This window comes from Phaethon aethereus (assembly GCF_964289735.1).
Source record: "Phaethon aethereus genome assembly, chromosome: 5".
NCBI lineage: Eukaryota > Metazoa > Chordata > Aves > Phaethontiformes > Phaethontidae > Phaethon > Phaethon aethereus.
This window is the reverse complement of record NC_138579.1, coordinates 14,166,145-14,187,751: the sequence shown is the minus strand read 5'-3', so window position 1 is coordinate 14,187,751 and position 21,607 is coordinate 14,166,145.

Here is a 21,607-nt window from a genome sequence, read left to right as displayed (position 1 = left end):
GCTGACAATGGTCAGAAACGAGGTGAAGGGGTTTTCTGTGTTAGGAACACAAAGTCTGGAGAAAAATCAAAGTGGTAATGGACTTAGAAGAAAGAAAACATTTTTTAAAAAATTAAAACTGGCAATGCATTGGTTTATGGTGTCTTTTTTTTTCTGGATTCAGAGTAGCAGCAGCAGCAGCAGGTTGGTTTTTTTTAATCTTCTCTATGTAATTTATTTCTATTACAGAGTATTTAGGCTGAGAGTTTCAATCACTGGAAAACAAGGTTCAATGATTGCTTGGGGTCTTGGATAAAGCAGCTGCTGAAAGCAAAGCTCCTGGTACTGCATGTTTTTGTTGACATTTCTCGGCCACCAGTGAGGCTCTTCAGTCCCTTTCCAGGCTGGAATGGAGCCGTGTTGAACTGCTGCTCGTCCAAGGGGCTGCTGTCCCTAAAGTGCCTTTTGTGAGGATAAAATATGGATCTAAATAGATGGGTTAAAAAAAAAATAGATTAAAAATCCAATAAATAGCACATTACCGCACATGTCTGGTGACACACCAGATCCCCATACAACTGGATGGGTCATGGGATTGAAACTACTGTGTGGAGCAGGATCCTTTTTCCTTTGGAGAGAAAGGGTTGGGGAAAAAAAGATTCATCTTCACAATTACAAAGGTTTTTCTCTTCTTCTCTTGTAGCATAATTTGAAGTGTTTATTCTGAATCCTTCAGAATTAAACACTTGCAGAGGTCAGTCTGACTTGACCTCATCTCAGAGGAAAGGGAGAGCAGAGGTCCCTACAGGCTGCACTTTGGTCTGTTTGTGATAAAACTGTGACATTTCATGGGCACTTAACAGTGTCCCCACTGCGCATTAGTCTCTCATGAAGCGTGGCTGAGGAAGTGCAAAGAGAAAACAAAAGTGGAAGAAGAGTGATTCAGGAGCTTGTTCAAGACCACAGAGATTATTGGTGTCGGAACCAGGTTCAGCAGCTCTCCCAGCTTTCAGCCCAAGGCTCAGCTTGGAGATTTCCTCCTTGTACCCACTTTGATCCTTAAACTGAAGTCTCAGTCTCATTTTTGCTGCTGTATCAACATTCTTGTCTCTACTTGCACGAGTGTGTTCATCCAGACAGAACAAGGTCCTGACGGGAATTTACTCCTAACACTGGACTAGATTTGTTCATGTCAAGGGATGGGGGCCAGGGCTGGCAAGGAGTACTTGGGCTGGGCATGTCGGTATAATTTTAGCAGGAATGTGTCTCAGTTTAACATGGACATATTGAACTACTGTGGTTCATAGAAGATGATATTCTGTTTTGACCTTTGGCTTTCCACCGTTAGAGTTTTAATCATTTGGCTGGCTAATTACAGACTTTACAACCTGTGGCCAAGAGGAAGGGTTATAAATGTCCCCTCTTGGCCTGAGAATGGTTAGTGTGCTGTAAATGCATGGGCTATATAATTGCCACATGAACTGAACCGTGCTAATGTGCTTGTACAAAGCTGGTATGGCAAAATCTTTGACATGGCTGGTTGTTTGACATGTAGCTTCCTGCAAAGGCAGCGTGGCACCACCCACACAACACAGAGGAGTTTGATTTGGGTTTTTTGGGGGGGGGAAGGTTGGTGGGTTTGGATTGGTCTTTTTTGTTGTGGGTTTTTTTGTTTTGCTTTGGGTTTGTCAGGGGTTTTTTTAATGCCAAGTACCTGATTTGGTATTTCTTCAGCAAAAAAGTCCAGAACAGTCATAAACATAATAATAATACTTCATATTATGGAATAAGTTCCTGCTTTTAGATCTTTAACTGTAAGTTGGTAGCTTCAGAGAAAAGATAAAAGGCAGACCTTTACATTAATCTGGTATGGCTTACTTGATAGCTTTGCTCAATCGTTCAGTTTCAACTGTTCATACTGCAACAAGTTGAGGTATAGCAAGGCTAGGCTTCCTGATCAAAAGAGTTTCACCTCCAAAGGTTGAAAGGAAAAGCTTTTGGATTAATTTCCCTAGATCTGGACCCAAATAAGGAAAATCTATTGAAATCATAGAATAATTTATGTTGTGAGGTAAAGGTCTCCTGATCCAACCTCCTCCCACAAATCATAAGACCTTGCATACCATTAATGGTAAAAAATATATTCTGAAAATATATGTACCATGCATTTGGAATATTTGTATATGACTTGGATTTGAATCTCTGATCCTGCCTACTCTTGATATGAATGTCTTTTTATGCGTCATCTTCTCAATACATCTTATATCAGTATAAATCTATGTTTTTTGTGTAGAGTATGTACGGGTGTGTACTGGCTAGTCAGGTTGTCAAGCCTGAAGGATTTATTGTCTTTATCTGTTAATAGTGAGCAGTACCTCAGATGGAGGACAGAGCCCCATCAGCTCATAGGTGGCAATCAATCAGACATTTTGTTGTCATGTCAAATAGGTCTGCTTAGGTTCCCTTCAGAGGTCCAGATTTTTAGGTTAAGTTGTCAAAGGAACAGTGGAAAAGTTCTGTATCAGAGGAAACTTGGAACAGGTAATCTGTTGGTGTGGTCCCAGATGAAGTTGAAGAATAAATGAAAACTGAAGGGGAAAAGTAACATCTGTTGACCAAAGGTGTTCAGAGGAGCATGGAAGGGGCATTTGGAAAAGTGGAAGAGATACAAGTTTCCTAAGTCAGTCATGTGGGCATGGAGAGAGAGTCATGATACAAGGGCTAAGTTAAGCAGCTGTGCTTTTTGGTGATTATGTGCACCATTCCCTAATGCTGATGCTTAAGAGGTCTATATTTCATCTCATCTGTCCCTGCGCTTAAAAGTTATGGAGAAGAATTACTGGTGGCTTGTCACTGGGAGATGGGGCCAGAGGGAAATATTAGAAGGCTGTGTGGTTAGATTGCAGAGACCCACACTGGTATGTCACCCCAACCTCCATATCCTGGAAATACTTTGGCCTGTAATTTGGCTTCAGTGGATGTGGGAAGTAAATAAACATTTACTGAAACCTTTTCTGTTCATCAGTGTACACCCTAGTGTACGTGACATTTGGGGTTATATGTTTCCCGCAGAGCTCCAGCTACGCACATGTCCAAATGAAGAATTAATGTGACATGAATGCAACAGAGAACTGTGCATGAAAATAAATTAATGTCCCTCAAGCACTAATTTATTTATTGGTGCTACACAGTTTCTAGTCATGTACAGAGCCTAAGCTAATTTATTCTACCAGCTTTTTTATATCTAACATTTCATGACAAAGACACGCTTTATTGCCAACATTGTAATACAAGAATTAATAAATATGCAAAGTTATCTGTTATTGCTCAGAGTCATGAGTAATGAACATCTTGTACATCACACTGTGATGGCTGTTCTTGTTATCTGTCTTTGGTTGCTGTACTACTGAGATTATTTTCTGTTATCCTTGCTTTGTAATTTATATTTTTGCCTTGTTTTAGATGCTCTCTCCTGTAATAACTGCTGTGCATGTCTCTCGATCTTAAAAGCGAGTTACAGTGCATTAAATCTGCTCATTATTTTAAAATGTTTTGCATAGATGCTTGGTAATAAAATATATCTCATGCATTAGTAGAGAGCATATTTCTGTGCATTTGGATATTGTACAGCATGTTCAAAGCTGGGTAGAAAAAAAACTGAAAAAAAATAAACAGAAATGGCTGGTGGTTGACTTGAGAAGCAATGTGATTTACCCAAGACTGGTTTTCTAGCTCATGTCCAGTCGTAACAGGGTGAAAAATGTCTGTTACTTTTTCATCTGATCCTTAGAAAAACTGGTAGGCATAATGAACAGCTCTTCCAAGAAAGATTTTAAATGTTTTTCTTGGGATCTTTGATTGGTCCCAAAGTCTGATTTCCAGAGCTGATAAACTGTCTTAATGGTAAAGTTTCTTTCTAAACAACACAAAATTACTTTCTCAACATGATTTGAATCTCTTCCTCATCCTACTTGAAGAATTCTTCCAGGATATATCAGAGGCTGCATAGTTTTCTCAAATACTTTGTCTGTCTGTTTTTTCTCTTAACTGACAAAATAGTATTCAGAGCAAAGCCTTGAAATCATGCAGACTATTCAGTCTGTGCAGCCTATGTCATACAGGGACTGACTCCAAACAAGAAATTTTCACATTAGGATTAATTCTCATCTACATAGTCTGCTTTAGCTTTTGGTCTTCTTACACTTGCTTACTCCTTTTCTCTATTGCTATATATCTGAAAGCAGACCGTGGTGAGTGGATTCTATAAATGCTTAGTAAATTTGGTAAATAGTAAATCTGTATGTAATTTTTTTTTGATCTTGTAAGACACCTAAAAAGAGATTCTTTAATTTACAACCAAAATCCTGCAAAGTGAAAGATAACACCTGCCTAGCAGTAAATAAAAATGCCCAACCAACATATGAGCTCAGGAATATGTAACACCTTCCTTACCTTTGAAACTGAATTGGGTCAGAAAAATATCATCTCTGCTAGGATTCTCTTATGGCTCCTTGCTGCTGGAGCCTTTGGGGTACTGGGAAATGAATGGCTGTGGACGCCAGCGGGGGACCGGGATTTGGGAGTGACTGGCTGTAAGAGGAGGGAGTGACACAAGTCAGCCTGAGGAGGCATTTCTGTATTATTTTGGAATTTTTTTTTATTTTACATAACAGAATCAGATGCCAGGAACCTGAATTTTGCCTGAAGGTCTCAGCAGCTTCTGTACTAACTGGTTGAGGTTTATCCAGTTCGCATCTGTTTGGATAATGTAATCTTTAATAGTCAGGAATGTAAGCTGAACCTCTGGAGATGTTTTAGGCCAAAATTCCCCAGGGGATAAGGAGGGAGGAAGGCAGCACGACGATGTTTAGCAGCGAGGAGTGGCCTCAGCAAGAGGGCACCCACCCACGGACGAACTGTGCTGCTAGCGGGAGCGTGGGGCGTGCAGAGGTGTCTTGCTTGGCCAAAGCTGGAGGAGTCACGGTTTTCCTCTCAGTCAAACGCTGCGAGGTATCGCCAGCCGCAACGCCATGCAAGGGGCGACGGGTGCCCCATAGCCGGGGAGGCAGCACAGGCGGGAGAGCTCGGGCTCGCCCCTTCCAGCGGCTCCTGCCCCTTCGTGCAGGTGTCGCTGCCTCAGCGCGGAAACCTCTGCTGCCTCGCTGGAGGCTTTAGCAAGGAGGGAAATGCCGTTTGGTATTAGGGGGGAAAAACCATCAGTCAGGTGGCCCAGCTCCGGAACAGGAGTCCAGAGGCTGTGGAAACTCCATCCCTGGAGAGATTCAAACGCACCTGGATGCAGCCATGAGCAACCTGGTTTAACCCTGAAGGTGGCTCTGCTTTGAGCAAGGGCTGGGTCAGACGGCTGCCGGAGACCCCTTCCAGCTTAGTTACTCTGCGGCTCTGCGACTTGGCAGTCTCTGGCTGCCGGTGGCCTGTATGCCACGGCTTCCCTGCTACAGCCTTTACTTCAGGGGAAAAAAGATTTTTGACTCTGCTCCAGTCAGATGTCCAGCTCTTCCTAAGAAAAATGCCGGTATTTGACCACTCTGCACAGTGCTGTTTTTGTTTTTTTTCTTTTTTCTTTTTGGTGGAAAATCTTTAATATTCCCTTCTCTGGATATTTTACTCCTGTTGAAGGAGAGGTAGAATTGCTGACATTGCTGAGTCCCACATCACCTGCCATGTGGTAAATGTGGCTGCATGGACCTCCTACGCCTTCTTTTGGCAGCATCTGCCTCTCATTTGAGACCCTCTGTAAGAAGATGATCGAAGTCTGTAGGAATGCAAAAAGTTAAGAGATGGTCCCCAGTTTTTCAAATGTCTTTAAATTTTAAAATGAAAAAATGTGTAGGATTTTGTTAAAAAGGAATTCCCAAAACAAGATGTTAGTGAATATTCATAAAAAAGAAAACAATACATAAACCCTAAGAACTTTATGAAAGTGTAAATAAAACAGGATCACCAAGATCATGTGGTGTTTGCCGTGCAGTACCAGCAGAGTTCAGAGGTGAAGCTGCTGAGTGTGCTGCATAACACAATGCTTTAGATGGTCCCAATGGAAAGGAATAGTAAAGGGCGAAAGTGACACCACTTAAAAAAAAATATTCAGATGGCATAATGTTCTATACACCAGTAAATCTGACCTCCACACCAGGCAAATTTGGGAAAAAAAGTACAAAACACACCACTCCCCCAAAAAACCCCAAACGAAAACCAAACCAACAAACCCAAACAAAAAACAAAACCCCTACCCTAGAACAGATGTTAAAACTTACAGCTGTATTATTAGGCATATAGAGGAACAGCTAATATAGCTATTGTAAAAGAAGCCTTGTGGTGCAAATCTATTAGTTTGATGGAGTACGTTACTACAACTTAATTGATACATATTTATATATTCAATTTTTTTGTTTATATTTAGTCGTTCAAAAAGCTTTTGAACAATGTTTCTCATTGAATGTTCTTTTAGAAACCAAAACTTATCATGGGATAAAAGAGAAGATCATTTCCTGGCTTAATAACTCGTTAATGGATAGGAAACAAAGGGCTAGAACAGATTGGCAGTGGAGGGAAGGTATCAGCGATATCCCGCAGGGATGTGTGAGGGGAATCTATGCTATCCTCCACATCTGTTGGTGTCCTGGAAAAAAGATGAAAAGTGAGGTGGCAAAACCTGCTGATGAGAGAAAATTATTCAGCATAGTCAAATGGGAGTCCAGCTGTGCAAGATGAATCTTACACTAGTAAGTGACTGGGCAATAAATTAACAGAGGAAATTCAGTTTTGATAAAAGCCACTTGAGCTTTCAGGGAAAAATAAGCCTAAATATACATACACGCCAAATATCTCTAAATTAGCTGTCACCATTACAAGAAGTAATCCGGGAGTAATTTCAGCTAGTACTCTGTAGTACCCAACTGTGGTCAAAAAAAGCAAAATAGGGTGGTAGGAAGTACTAGGAAAGGAGTAAGGAAGTAAGCAGGAAACACGGTTATGCCACTATTCAAATTCAGAGTGCACCTGCATCTTGAACAATACGTGCAACTTCACAGTTGCTCCCTCTCAGGTTACAGAGGAAATGAAAAGGAATAAAGAATGACAGCAAGGGTGATAGGAAGCTTCTGTGTAAGCAGAGACTAATTGGATTAATTCCCCTTGCCTGAAAAGATGTGGCAGAAGGCAGATATTCTAGCTACGATATAGCGAATGCCATGTAGGGGATGCGTAGGGAATATCATTGACCGTTTCTCAGAACACAAGTAACAAGGGAATAGCAAATAAAATGCTCAAATATCGAGTTGAAAATGAAGACAAGGAAGTATTTTTTCCATGCAGCTCCCACTGCATGGATGCTGTGGATGCCAGTAGCTTAGCTGGGTTCGAAAAAGCTTCCTAATGGAAGGAAAATCCAGGTAGGCTGTCATAAAGAGGACACACAGCTGCTGGTTTCCATTTTGGAGGATATGGAACGGTGTTCCTCTGCACACTTACCCTCTTCTCGCCCTCTGTCCCATGCAAAGATTGGGGAAGATATTTATTCCTACATTCTCTAGTAAAAACTTGTTCCAGGCTTATTCAGCCTGTTGAGGATCACACATTGCTACTGCAAGAACAAGTTTTGTAGCACCATAGGTCTAACCCCAAACACAGAGAGTCAATGCAGTCTTATCACTGACTTCGAAGTGCTCTGCACTGGGGCCTCAGATGAAATCTCAGCTCTGTTACAAACTTTGTCAACACTGACGGATTTCAACAGGGGCAGGATTTCACACAGGTTCCTGGTATTTCTAAAGCCTAAGAGGAATGTCTCTATTAATATAGCTGAGTTTGAACCATGAGCTTTTTATGAGTTGGGGAGTAACATATTGCACATTTGAAAGGAAATGGAAATCTGTTTCCCAAAAGCTGAGATCACTGCAGATGCATTCTTCAGTATAGTTTCATGTATTTCAGTCAGCCCAGTGTAAAGAATATTTTTTCACACATTCTTAGGTAATTAATTCTCCCCTAAACAAATTACAGCCCTGACTGAGCAGAAGTAGAACAGCTCTTCTGGACTCGAGCATCTGCAAATGCATCTTTTTCAGCTGATTTCAGATGAAGAACTTTTAAAAGCTGATGGGACAAAACATTATGGGTCAAAGAGTGATTAGTCTTCATTTAAGGTATGCTTAATATGCTATAAGTATAGTTTTCTTTTACTTATTTTGACTTTGCTGCTCTCCAGGCCTAATTGTGGCCTTTATGTATGCACGCGAATAAGTCGGGCTCCTGGGCTACCACCTCTTGTGTGTTAGCTGGCTGAGATACAGGAGGGTATAGGATTATAACCACCCTTCCTAAGGCCAGCAGACAGCTTGGGAAGTACAGCTGTGAATGTTGCTCCCTGTTGTGTGGAGCCGCTATTTCTGCACTCCTGTTGAGCACTGGAAAGATTTCAAAGATAGCTTCGTTTTGTGCTCGGTAGTGAGAAATATCTTCAAGTTGTAGTCTTGCCTTACACGTAAAGTCAGTGCGCCGTGTTCATCTATGTTGTGGAACCGATCTGTTCGGGAGAATTAATAAATCTTAGTTTGTAATTAAGCCTACTTAAAGCCACTTTTACTATAAAGAGTTTATCTGGGCTAGAAGCCATCTTCTATTGTACGCCTGACAGGAGCAGTGCAGGATAATAACACAAAAGAAGGATCTTTTACCAGGTTTCTTTGGCTTAAATAATATGTTAAAATATTTTCTGTGTAGAGATAAGGGTACATGTTTAGTATAATTAACAGAGTTACAACAAGTTAAACTGTTAAGTTACACTGTACAAAAATGCATACTGGAACTTCATGAAAACATGATACTTGTACATTTTCTATAGTGCCTGCAGCTTCTATAGTTCTAGATCTAGAACTTGTAATCAAAGTTAGCAAGCTGTAATCAAAAACGTAGTCAAAGTCAGAACGCTGCACTGAACTGAACCATCAATACCGAACCTCTCGTTATCCATCATCTTATGTAGGAAACACAGAGCCTTCACACTCTGAACTGCTTAAAAGATTTGTAAAAATGGCTTTGGATGCTTTAGGATTGTATTAAAGTCTTTCCTTTTTTCCCCTTTTCTATTATATAAGAAAACTCAAATTACAATTATTACAAAACATACTTCCTAATGTTAGGTAACTGATTAAACAAACAGTGTGGATCAAAGGAAATTCAATAATTATGCATCTAAGTCTGCATCTAAGTTTTAAAAACCTCATGTTTTAAAATTATAATGATGAATTATTCATAACTCAAGAAGAAATGGGGAATATTCCAACTTGTGCTTTTGAAGTGTCATCATATTAATCTAGGCCACTTTATACACTTCTATAGTCTTTTCATCTCTGGAGATCTCTGCAAGATGGTGGGTTCATGTCGCTAAATTTCTGTTGGCAGAGCATCAAGAAACAAGGATTTTAAAACTTACATTTTATTACTATTGTGATGCAATTAATATTAGGATTCCTAAAGGAGCTGTGAATGATATAATCTTTTTTTCTTTTTTCATATTTTGTGGCTTCTGTGGTTTTCTTTTCTCCTCTCCAGTTATTTTATTTATGCATATTTGTTAGATGATTTTTTAATTAGTTAACCTCCTCCTCAGATATTCAATTTAACCTTTTCTTCCCTGCCCTCACTCTCCACCAACCTTTTCTTCCCTGCCCTCACTCTCCACCACCTAAAGTCAGGCAGCTGTAATGTAATTCTGCTTTTTAGAATATGTCTAATTCAACAGCTGGATCCAAAGAAAAAGAAAACAATTGAGAGAAATCTGCTCCAGATGCAAGTTTTTCAGCCAGTCCCTATTTTTGTAAGTTTAAAAAAAAAAAAGTAAAAAAAGAAGACAGAAAGAAAAAAAAAAAGGCTTGATTCCAGTGCTACAGATTTGTGTACTTTCAAACTTTGACGGTCCTTTTTTCAAGAATGAGGTCTCTTTTCATTCAAAGCGTTTAAAAGCATATGCTCTGTTGCTTTGTTAGACTAGCCTCTTTCCAAGCAAGTGCAAAATTAACAATACCATAGAGTCATTTAAATGGGAGAGTCTCATTGTGCCTTTACCATAACAAAATCCATGAATGACCTATGGGCTTGCTAAATTTCAAAATGTAAAGAATATGGAACAGGAGGCTGGGGTTAAAGCATGCATGCTGATGCTGGGTGGGTAGGGTAAAGTGGGAGCTAGGCTATATTGTTTATGGGGGGGGTGTGACCCACCCGTCAAACTGAGATCTGATCTGCCTCCAGTTCACAACTCACCTTGTCCAAGGAGCCTCTGGCTCATCTCAACCCCTCTACAAGACCCTTTCTCCATGCAGTCACAGTCTCCCACTTTCTGCCCTAGAACGAGCTGTACCCTGAAGTTCATCCCAGTTTTTACTCCTGCTCAGAGCTCCTGTCCTCACAAGGTCAGCCTTCCTCAGATCCTTGGAGCCTCTACCCCAGCACCTTTCCCATGAACACACTCACCTAGACATCTCTAAGATTTGGGTTTTCATATATCGACAATACTAACTACTGGATTTTTTATTATTTTTTTTAAAGGCAGGCATATACTAGGTAATGGGGTACAACTGTGCCAGGTTGTTTTGGATTTGTGCTGAAAACAGTGTCGATAACACAGGGATGTTTTAGTTACTGCTGAGCAGTGCTTGCACACAGTCACAGCCTTTTCTGCCTCTCACCCCACACCAGCAGCGAGGAGGCTGGAGGTGCACAAGAAGCTGAGAGGGAGCATAGCTAGGACAGCTGATGCCAACTAACCAGAAGGGATATTCCATACCATATGACATCATACTCAGTATATAAACTGGGGGGAATTGGCCATGGGGCGATTAATCACTGCTCAGGGACAGGCTGGGCATCAGTTGGTTGATGGTGAGCGATTGGTTTTCATTTACATCACTTGCCTTTTGTGAGTTTTATTTCTCTCTCTTTTTCTTGTTATTTTCCTTTTCATTACAAATTATTTATTATTTTTATTAGTACTATTTGTGTTATTTTCAATTGTTAAACTGTTGTTATCTCAACACACAAGTGTTCTCACTTTTACTCTTCTGATTCTCTCATCCATGCCACCGGGACAGGGGAGGAGCTGTGGGATGCTTAATTGCCAGCTGGGCTTAAACCACGACAACTGTGGATAAAGAAAAACTTTACAGCTGAGATGTTTCCGGTGTTCTTATAAAAATGAAATGATCCTTTAATAATTCTTAATCACATTACTTATTAATGTTTTTCCTTCAAATTCTTCATAAACATTTCACAAGTATTTCAGTAGTAAGATTTAATTTTCTGGTTAATAGAGAACATCTTAATAATTCTGTACATGAAGTAGTGTTCTTGAGTTCCCTTGCTTGCTCTGAATATTTCTGTACAACCCAGACAGTTTTATTCTAGCTGAAGTATATATAATTTCTGCTTTAGGGATGTAATGGACTAAATTCTGTTTCCACAATGCAGGTCTTACTGCTAGAAACTGTGATTGCTCTCAGAAGCACATGAGGCTGGTGAAGGTGTTTCTTGCAAATCCCTTCCTCTCATTTCCATTGAAAGAACAAATGGCCCCACGGGGGAGAAATGCCTGCTCCTCATTTTCCAAAGGCATAACCATAGGAAATAACTTTAAGGAGAGAGTATGCTCCCTTGGTATGAAGCAGAAACCTTGCCATAAAACCCCCATCAGGAACCTAGCAAAAAGCATATACGCCATCGAGTGCCTAAGGTTTGCCAACTACTGATAAAGTTGGAAAGATGGACACAATGCCCCACTCTTGCTTAAAAGGAAATAGGTGAAAACTAAGTTACCTGGCTCACTATTTCTTTCCTTCCCTGATTAGTTCAATCTTTGTTTCAGTGGTATTGTGTTAATTACTTCTACTATAAGCAAAGTGTCCTGAATGCATTGCAAAGAGACACCAGCTCCAAAGACAATCACAGCAGCTTTGATGAGAGAAGACAGATTTTCTTCTTAAGTGTATGAGAATTGCAGCACCTGGATTCCACACTGTCTGCCTGGACAGAAAGAAGGATTCGGCTTTATGGTTTGTAGAACCGCATGGCATGGGTCTGACCCTGCTGGTACAGTTCCATCCGTGTGGTCTGTGGGGGGAAGTGAGCGCATAGGTGGGTTCCACAGTCACAACAAACTATTTGCCAGAGTTATTGTTATGCCAGCTTATGTCAGATCCCTTGGAAAGTCAAGTTACGAAATTTTGTCTTGTCAAATAGTCCAGTTCCTGTCTATGCAGGTAGAGTTCAGCGTTACCTGGATCTGTAGGTTTTCTACAAATTGGACTCCTCTGTATTTCTCTGCCAAATTATCTCATAAGACTTGGCTACTTCCTTGTGTGGGATGACTCATTTTATGAATTTAATTGTTTATAACTACACGTGTTTTTTGACCACAAGCCAGTCAACAAAATAACCCAAATCTGCGCAAAATAATTGCAGGCTGAGCTCTATTAATTAGGAATGATCAATGAGTTTTTACATACTGAAGAATAAGGTTGCAAATCTCTGCTTTACACCTCAGAGTCTTTTCATCTGAACTTTTGGCAAGGGACAGTTGCTTTTCTTTCTCTATGAAATTCTTAGAGACAACAAATTAAAAATATAGTGTGTGCATCTGTTAGGGACTAGGATGAATAATGGCTCAAAAGAGAGCAGCTTTTTGGAAGACAGAAGTGTCTCTTTCAGTGACCACTGCCTTTCTCTTGGATTATACATGTTAAGAAATCTCTGCGTTATGTGACTTATTACACATATTTACAAATTAAATCTCTGCTTCTACCTCACTCTAAATTAAATTAAATAGCTTCCTAATTACCTTTATTTAGGATACCATTCTCATTTGAAATCATGCCAGCAATATAAATACAGCCATGCAAATTGATAGTGTACATTTTCCCTTTACCTTTTGCCTCACTCCTTTTTCTAATAAAAGTCGTTACTATTTTGCCACATGAAGTGTCAAGTGCATTTGCCTGTCATTAATTTCTTGTCTTTTTGCATATCAAGACATGCTTGAGCAGGACTCAAAAGCCATTTCAGACTTTGAAATAATATTTTATGTCCTTATGGCTGTTTCCACCTGAAGGAGACAAAGTAATTTAAAAATTTAAATGATTTCAAGCTCCAAAGCTTCTTCTAAATGACATCTGAATCAACGTTCTCATATGGAAAATACAAATTCAAGAATTTTGAATGACTTTCCTGAGGTACATGAAAATCTGTAACACAGCTAGGAAGAAATATAAAGCACAATTCTCACTCACCTTATTTGTGGAGTACCTACAACCTGCCATTGATTTTCTTCTTTTGGATTTTTTTCAGTTACCACTGAAAAAATTTCCAGCACAGAATTTATTTGTATTTTCTGACTCTTTTATTGTACATAATTTGATCACTTCCATCTGAGTACATCTGGGGGATTCTTCTGTACTTTAGGTGAAAACAACACATAAACAAATGGAAGACAAAAAGATCTTTGCAAAAGTGAAAAATAAATAAATTCTGTAATAGGAATAGGTTATAGAACTTTCAGTTATTAACAACAAAATGGCCTTAAGATTGCTGTACCAGGGCAGTGGAGATACCCTGGCTAAGTAGTTAAGTCTTCATGTGACGTGGATATGTGTGTGTGACAAAACATGACTGAATAGTAACTTTCCTCATCCTCTTTTCTAGATCTGGTCATCCCACTCTCTTGGTGCCTGGTGGACAGTTTGACCCTTTGATTGATTTGTTCCCTGTGGATGTACCCATAGTAAACTAAGTGTGCCATGAGCGTTCCCAAGCACTTAAGCCAGCTGTTGTAGAATGGCTTACATCTGGGCTAGTAAATTAAATTCCCCCTCCAAAAAGGAGCAGCTGCATTCAAACTGCCCATTGGAAAGGTCTGTGGTGTATAGTAGATGCTCCTTGGAATGCTTGAATTTCCTGATATATACATAACCCATGGAGGAGTGCGGTGAAATGCAAACTGGGCGATCTGAAGGATTGTTCAGTTTTCCTCAAAACACATCCCATTTCTTATTTTTTTAACAGAGCAGCAAGAAGATCTCAAAGCTTTAGTAGATCTGAGGGGAAAAATATGTATGGAGTACTTGAAATATATATAGCTTTCATCAGGCTATAGAAGGTTCACAGCACCTATGTCTTCATAGACTGAGTATCCCTAAAAATACACTACTGATTCTTACTCCTACTGAATTCCCATGAAACCTACACTATTCACTAGTGGTATTTCATGTGTGATAGAAATCTTATTGGCAATGAGACCTTTTAGACTTTGCAGATAAAATAACCAAAGCCATACCACTAACCTGAACTGACACCATTATGCCATGACTACAGAGAAAGACAAGTTGGGTCATCTGATAGTCCATTCTACTCTTTACTTATGATTCTGCAAATTATGTAGATTTTCAAAGCTATGCGGTGCTACATAGCAGACTACTTTTAATGCAAAGCAATCTATTTCAGGTAGCCGTGAGCTCTGAAATAGGATTGAGAAGAATGAGGCTGTCAGTGAGACGGTGATCTTCGTCTGGCTGTTTGCCATGCTGAGTCATGAGATATGCTGCCATGAACTCAAATCAGTTTTATATGCACAAAATCTATTTTAAAAGCCCATCAACTAGGAGATCACTTGGGAATCTTCCCTTCCTAGGAAGTGTTAGATGACCTCAGAAACTCAGCTTGGTCCCTGTGGATGTACAATATTATTTAATTGTATGCTCATATTTTTTTTTCTCCCCAATTCACAGGAAGGCCACTTCCTCATGCTTTACATAGTATGAGCGCTGATCCCTTAAGCAACTGTTTTATTTTTTCCCCTGTGTCCTTGTTGTGTAGTGTCTGTTGTTCAAGTCCATATAAGAAGACAAACAAATTAATTTCCATATGGAAAACATCAAAATTTCCATTGAATTTATTCTCATGGAAATTTTTAATTTCCTTTGAAAATGATAGCAAAAAGTTTAGCAACACAAAGGAAATTAAGTCCATTTCACAGGGAAGTTCAGTGCCTCGTTGCCCTCCAGTTTGGGCTCAATTGCCTCCTGAAAGTTAAGAAACTCTGATAGAGTCTTTGACCAGGTATTCCCAGTTTGGCAGCTGAGATGGCAGGCAAGTCATCAGGAAACCAGTCAGCCATGGGACCTGGTAGATCTTGAACAAAAACCTACTCTGAACGATTAACACAATTTTTTTATTTTTTTTTAGAGAGAGAGAGTTATCTCTTGCTGGAAGTTGTCTGGCCAGCTCTAACTGCAAAATACTGTACAAACAAATCCAAGTACTTGATATACAGCTTTGAGCTCTGCTCATTTTGTGAAGGAAAAGAAAGCCTTGAATGATATTTCTCACCATCTTGTAGCTTTTATTGTGCATAATGAATATGCAGCATGTTGTATTTCCAGGAACTTTGCTAAAAATAGCACAGTATCCTTGTTTTAAAAAGTGATGAACATAACTGTGAAGAATGACATTGACGCTCTTCCTTCCTTCTCTTCAATCTAGTTTGTTAACTCCTTATATGATAACACTTCTGCTTACCATCAAACTGCCACCTCCTCAGCACACAAACCAGAGAAGCATGAAGGCCGAGACATGTGGAAAAGAGGCTGGAAGGATATTGCAGGTGGTGTTCCCGCTGGTCTCAGCTTTCTGGTGGGATAAAATATGAACAGATACCTAAATCTGTATAACTGCCTTTTAACACTTTTTATCCTTACCTCAGTGTCGAGGATTTGTCAACCCTCTTGTGTCTTTCCACTGGTTTCTTTCCAGTTTGTCATCTCTTTTGGTAAACCATAGTGTGATTCAGTCTTCCAGGTGAGTGCTTCCCAACAGCAGCTACCCTTAGACAATTTATACCTTATTTGAAATGGTCCTATTTATACATCTCAGAATGACATTTGTCTCTTTTGCAGTAAGGGGTCCAGTGATCCAGTATTAAATTTTGTTCAGTTTGTCACCTAATGTAGATCCCACATCTCAGATCCTTCCTCCCATACTACTCTGCCCAGGTTATATTCTGCAGTTTATATTCGCTATTACAAGGGTAAAGTTTCCTTTACTATCTATTTATTTAACTACAACCTGTTGATACATTTTCTGATTTATCAGCAGTTGCCAGTTCTTCTGATTTCCCTTTTTCCCTTAGGATTTTTTTACCATAGAGACCCTACCAGCAGTCCCCAGAGTGTCTCAAAGTCCATTTTGGGATCTCAGTACCCTTGTTGTGTCAATTTGCTCTTTTTTGGAGTTCAGAATTGTTAACTCTACTCTTTCATGCTCCCTTTCACGCCACTTCCATCTTCAGATTCCTGTCCAATTCCTTTTTATTTTTCAGGATCAAATATAAACCAGATAATTGTAATGTTATAACTTCCTTTGCTTTCTGAAACAGAGAGGACCTCCCAGCATCTTCCAATTCATTGGAGGTGGCCAAAGTGCTTTTTAATATATGAATGACCCAAGTTCAAGTATTTCTTCTGCCTTATATTGAGCAAAGAATTGAATGTGAGTAAGAGGCATCAGACTACAGCGTCAGTCTCCCAGGCATCGTGGATATCCTACCAAAAGAAATTTAGAGAACAAAATCAGTCATTGTAATCTACTCTGAGATACAACCCTGTGGCAACTGTGTTTTCTAAGATGAGAGAATGTTTTAGGTCTCTGTGCCCTTCAGGTTCTGTTTGAGTTTCCTCATGAATGTTTCACTAAAACAAACACTTTCTCATTAAGAGTTTCAGTTTCAAAACAATAGTATTGGCCAATGTGGGAAGGGGGGAGGGGCAGGGAATCTTAGTCAAAACATTCCTAATCAGGATAATTTTTATTTAAACAGTACAGATCTACCTTCCAGCTACATGTGTCAAGTGTTGGCTTCCACACAGAGAAGAGGAAGTGAGATTGTTGTTATCACTTCAAATGCAATGTTGGAGAGCTCATAAACCAGCTCCAATTATGGAATACAACAGATGTCACCAGACTGTGATGGATTTTTGTTGAGTTTTAAAGCTTGAGGTGTCTGAGTCTCCTTAAGACTGGTAAGCAGAAAGGGTGTATAGACAGGTAGAAAAAAGAAAGGGCACTCTGACCTATAGTACTTTAAAATTCACTCATTTAAATAAAGGCACTTCTCTACCACACTAGGACCTAAATGGATACTGGGAAAGAAAATAAGGCTGTGCTCTGTTAGCTCTGGGTACCATTTAGTCTGAACCAGAGGTGCATTCTTATGATTCATGCAGAGGTGAAATCTGGTAAACAAAGACGGTATAAAATGAACAGTGTTATTTAGAGCTTGGCAAGGCACCTGGCTCTAATTTTGCATAAGCTACTTCTATTGATGTCTCCAACCCCATCAAAGAGTTGTCTCTGCATCTTGAGTCTTTTGTTTTCAATTGCCATCTTTTGTGCAGCAACAGCTACACAGATACCAGGATACTCTTTTCTTGAACCCTAAAACATGCCAAATGTGAAGATACGAAAGGATGCACATGATGTCAGAAGCCCACAGTTGAACATCACAGAATTAGCATGTTACAAAATATTATGAAAATAAGCACCTTTTACAAGAAATACATGCAGGGAAAACCTCTTGGGTTACATCTTCCCTTGTTCTAAATGCCTAGCTACCGTGAAGCAAATTTTTCAGATCTCAGTACATAGTTGACACTCACAGATTGATATAAATTATGAAATGTCAGAAGTTTCTTAGTTCTGTTGATATTATCATGGTTGAAAACAATATTAATTTTTGTTATGTTTACTTCTCTTCATTTCACTAGGAAAATTGCGTAATTCAAAAACATTATTGATGTATGTGCCACTTTTAGTCAGTTTACTTCTATATGAAGATAAAATTGATTTATAAGATTTAGTCTCTATTGAATATGAATAAATCAATTACCTTGCACATCATTATCTTGGATATTTATAAGTGTTTCTGTTGGCTTGTGTTTTTATGGATGGTCATATATGTAGAAGTTTGTGGTTGAATACGCAGGTCTGAGCTCAGAGGAAAGAGATCCAGACCAGTGAGAGAATGCATGATGAGGTTGCACCTTGCAGCTTAGCCCTATACAGTTATAGACATTGTGACAGCAGTTCAGAAAGGTGCCAATGCTGTTAGAGGTCAATGCAGTTTGGGAGGGGAAAAAAATCCAAAACAACAACCACAGAAAAACTTTCTTCCTTAAGCAGGGAGTAATGTTGCAGGAGAAAGTTGAATAATGATCAAGGGTATTGAAAATGAACCCCCCCTTATGTTTTCCTGTCTGGTTTTACAGATTTTCAAGACTAAACATTATCTATAAATGCACCTTATAGTATTTTATGTTATAAAAAAATTTCCAGAAGCTTCAGGAACACTTTATGAATGATCTAGTCAAGAAGTCATTGCATGAAGGCACTCTTGCCACTTCTTAACTAAGATTTTGCAGACCACAAGGGATTAAAAGGTTAGATGCACCCAGTATAGGGTTAAAGCTGATCTAAAGCCTCATTGAATTAAACCTGGGCCCAGTGAAGTCAATAACATTTTCACTAACAGTGAAAGAGAGTTACCTGTTTAGCTTGAACACTGTATAACTGTGACAAATCCTTTCCCTTAAAATTTCATTTCAGTTTTAGCATGTAACTCAAACTAGACATCACTGAAAGTTACTTTCAAGCATATGTTTGTCATGAAAATATCTCTGCTCTAACAACTAACCTGTTTTTGCAACCATCAAAACCAATCTGAAATTATTAATGTGCTGGATGACTATTTCTTAATAGCTGTACATTCAATGAAGATCTTTGATGTTTAAGAACCATAAGGCTAACAGGCCATTTTCTCTCGATAGATTTTCATTATCTTTAACATATTTTCTTTGATGTTTCCAACCACTCTGCCTAATAGGAAAGATATAGGAATATAGAAAAATTTTGAATATTCTCATTATCATTTCATAGGTCCATGAAGGAGTATATCGTATATTGTTGCAATTTTTTTTTTCCCCTGAACTTTTGGGTAGAGAGAGACTGCAAATGGTTACATTAGCCTGAGAAAAAAGATTGCCAGCTGATCAGTAAAGTTTTGTCTTTTATTATGTTGTCATGCTCTAATCAAGGATGTTGTGAGGCCTTTGTATAGGTAGAAGAGTGACAATAACAGCTTCCTTGCTGACTGCTGACAGCTCACGTGTCTTGTGGCACATTACATGTTTATCTTCCATTGGGGTCTAAAGGAATTTCTTACCTTTTTGCAAAGTAATCAAGTGGCATTTTCACAGTGTTTCTGCTCATTAGGATCCAAAGCCTCTTTATATCATACTTTTTTTCCTATCCTGTGCTACTGGGGAAGAAGCCCCCATCCAGGGAAAAGCACGTAATGTTACCTATGTGTGGGCTAGTACAGCAGAAAAAAGGCCAGAAACATCCCTTTTGTCAAAGCCAAATTCCCTTGTATCATCCCCCACAGTCTGTAACCACCCCCCATCTCCAAATTTGTCTCTATGAATCATCTGGAAAAGATATTTTTCGCGTCTAACAGTAGCCATTAGTATATCCTACTACCTAACCCTTTCTCTGCTGAAGAGTCCTCAGAAGGATCACTGCTGATCAAACCATTGAATTTTCACAGCCAGGTTGTAACTTTTCCATCCCCTGTGAGGAACCGAGCTAATCCTAGGAACCGCCCATACACTCTCCTCAGGCAAATGGTGAAGGAGTATTTAGTTTTTCACTCTTTACTTTGAAGAAGTGTTTCTGCCAGCCTTTGAATTTCTGACTGATTTTGTGAATTTTATCAGATATCTGTGGAAAACGAGAGCCTTAGATTATATTTAGCCTGTGAAGTGAGTATGCATTTTCCAGATGTTAAGTCCCTTTTTATGATATCTTGAAGACCTGTTCATTTTCACATCTAGAATTCTGTAATGTCATATTAGGCAAAATTATTTTTCAAGGAAGTCTCTTTTGTTAAAGAAAGTTATGTTGCTGTGACTCTTTTACCTCAAATGAAATATATTCAGAAGTTATTTCAGTACCTACTGTGATGGCTCCCATTAAAATGTAAAGTGTTAATAATTAGTTTTTTTTTTAAAAAAGCAAACAGTTTATATTTTTTTTCAGTGTACTGAACTGGCAGGCTTTTAACACACCCTAGAGTCTCACTGTTCAGTTGCAGATAGTTGGTTTTGAAGTCATTCATCCCAGATAGGTGAATAGTTATTATCATCTCTATAGATAGGGAAGCAAAGACAAATATAGGGTCTGAGTTGGCACAGTGCAGAATAATGACAGCTTCCATTGACTTCAGTAGCTGTTACTGCTCATCACTTCTAAAGATCAAGCTACTTTGTGTTGACTGTTAGACAGTGACAGACTTGGTTTTTTAATGAGTTTTGTCCTTCTAAAGAGTCACATGAAAGCTATTAAGGTTATTCTAGGAAACACTGTATTTCTCTACAGCAGAATCTCCATAAGTTTAATACTTTCATTAGTATCAGGTGAGCATTAATAAAATTAATTCTTTAGCCATCATTATCATACTTGCAATCTCTCTGGATCAGCAAGGACAAGAGAAATAACAGATTTTAGAGGTCTCATCTTCTGGGATCGTCTCTTTCTCTTTTATATCAGATGACACTATTTCTGTGTACAAAGTCCTATGCTTATTTTTGCTATGTCAAATACTCTTATTCCTATTATAAAACTAACACAGGTTTCAGCTAGCATCACAAGATCTAATTGCTTCTATGTCTTCTTTATTATTCAAAGGTTCAATAATAAACAACAAATACCTTGCAGTGCATTAAAGCTATTAACCAGTTGCTTAAGTTCCAGCAAGTCTTAGGTACTTACACATGTACTTAAATGTTTTGCTGAATAGGGATAGAGTGTTGATCTGAGGCCAGAACACGTTGCCTGGGGCCACCAAAGTTATTGGTTTCAGCACCAGAAATCAAGTTCCCCATTCCCAAGCACATATGTAAGTCACTAAACTGTGCTTTACTTCATAGTGAAGTTGATTCTTCAGAGATGAATACTCTTCTCACTGGTATAACAAATCAGAAAAGAATAATTGGATATGGAGGAAACAGTTTCATATTCAGTTTAATGCAGCAGCTCTTTTTACTCCATGAGTAGTTTACTTTTATTATGAAAGCAGAGAGAGACTACATTTCCTAGACTTCTTTTTGTCTTTTCTCTTGGCTTTATTGCTGGGAAGACGGATTTCCACATACCTGTGATAACGATCATTTTTTATTTAATAAAATTAAAGTAAGACTTTTTCTCACCAGGAAAAATAATTCTTTTTCTCACAGAACCTGAAGTCAGTAGGTGGAAATTTGTTCATGTATGTCATGATGTACAGATCACACAAGGAATTACTTGTTTGTTTAAATTTATATCCAGTCAATCTCAAGACATTTTGAATAACATCTCCCCCCAGAAAAGGTTATTGTTGGGTGTTGTATAACAGTTGCTGTTTTAGTATGTCAGGCTCAATTCTCTTAGTGCATCAGACTCAGTTCATCTCAATAAAATGCAGAAGAAACCAATGTTCTGCAGCATTATAGTCACTGGACTTCAAGGC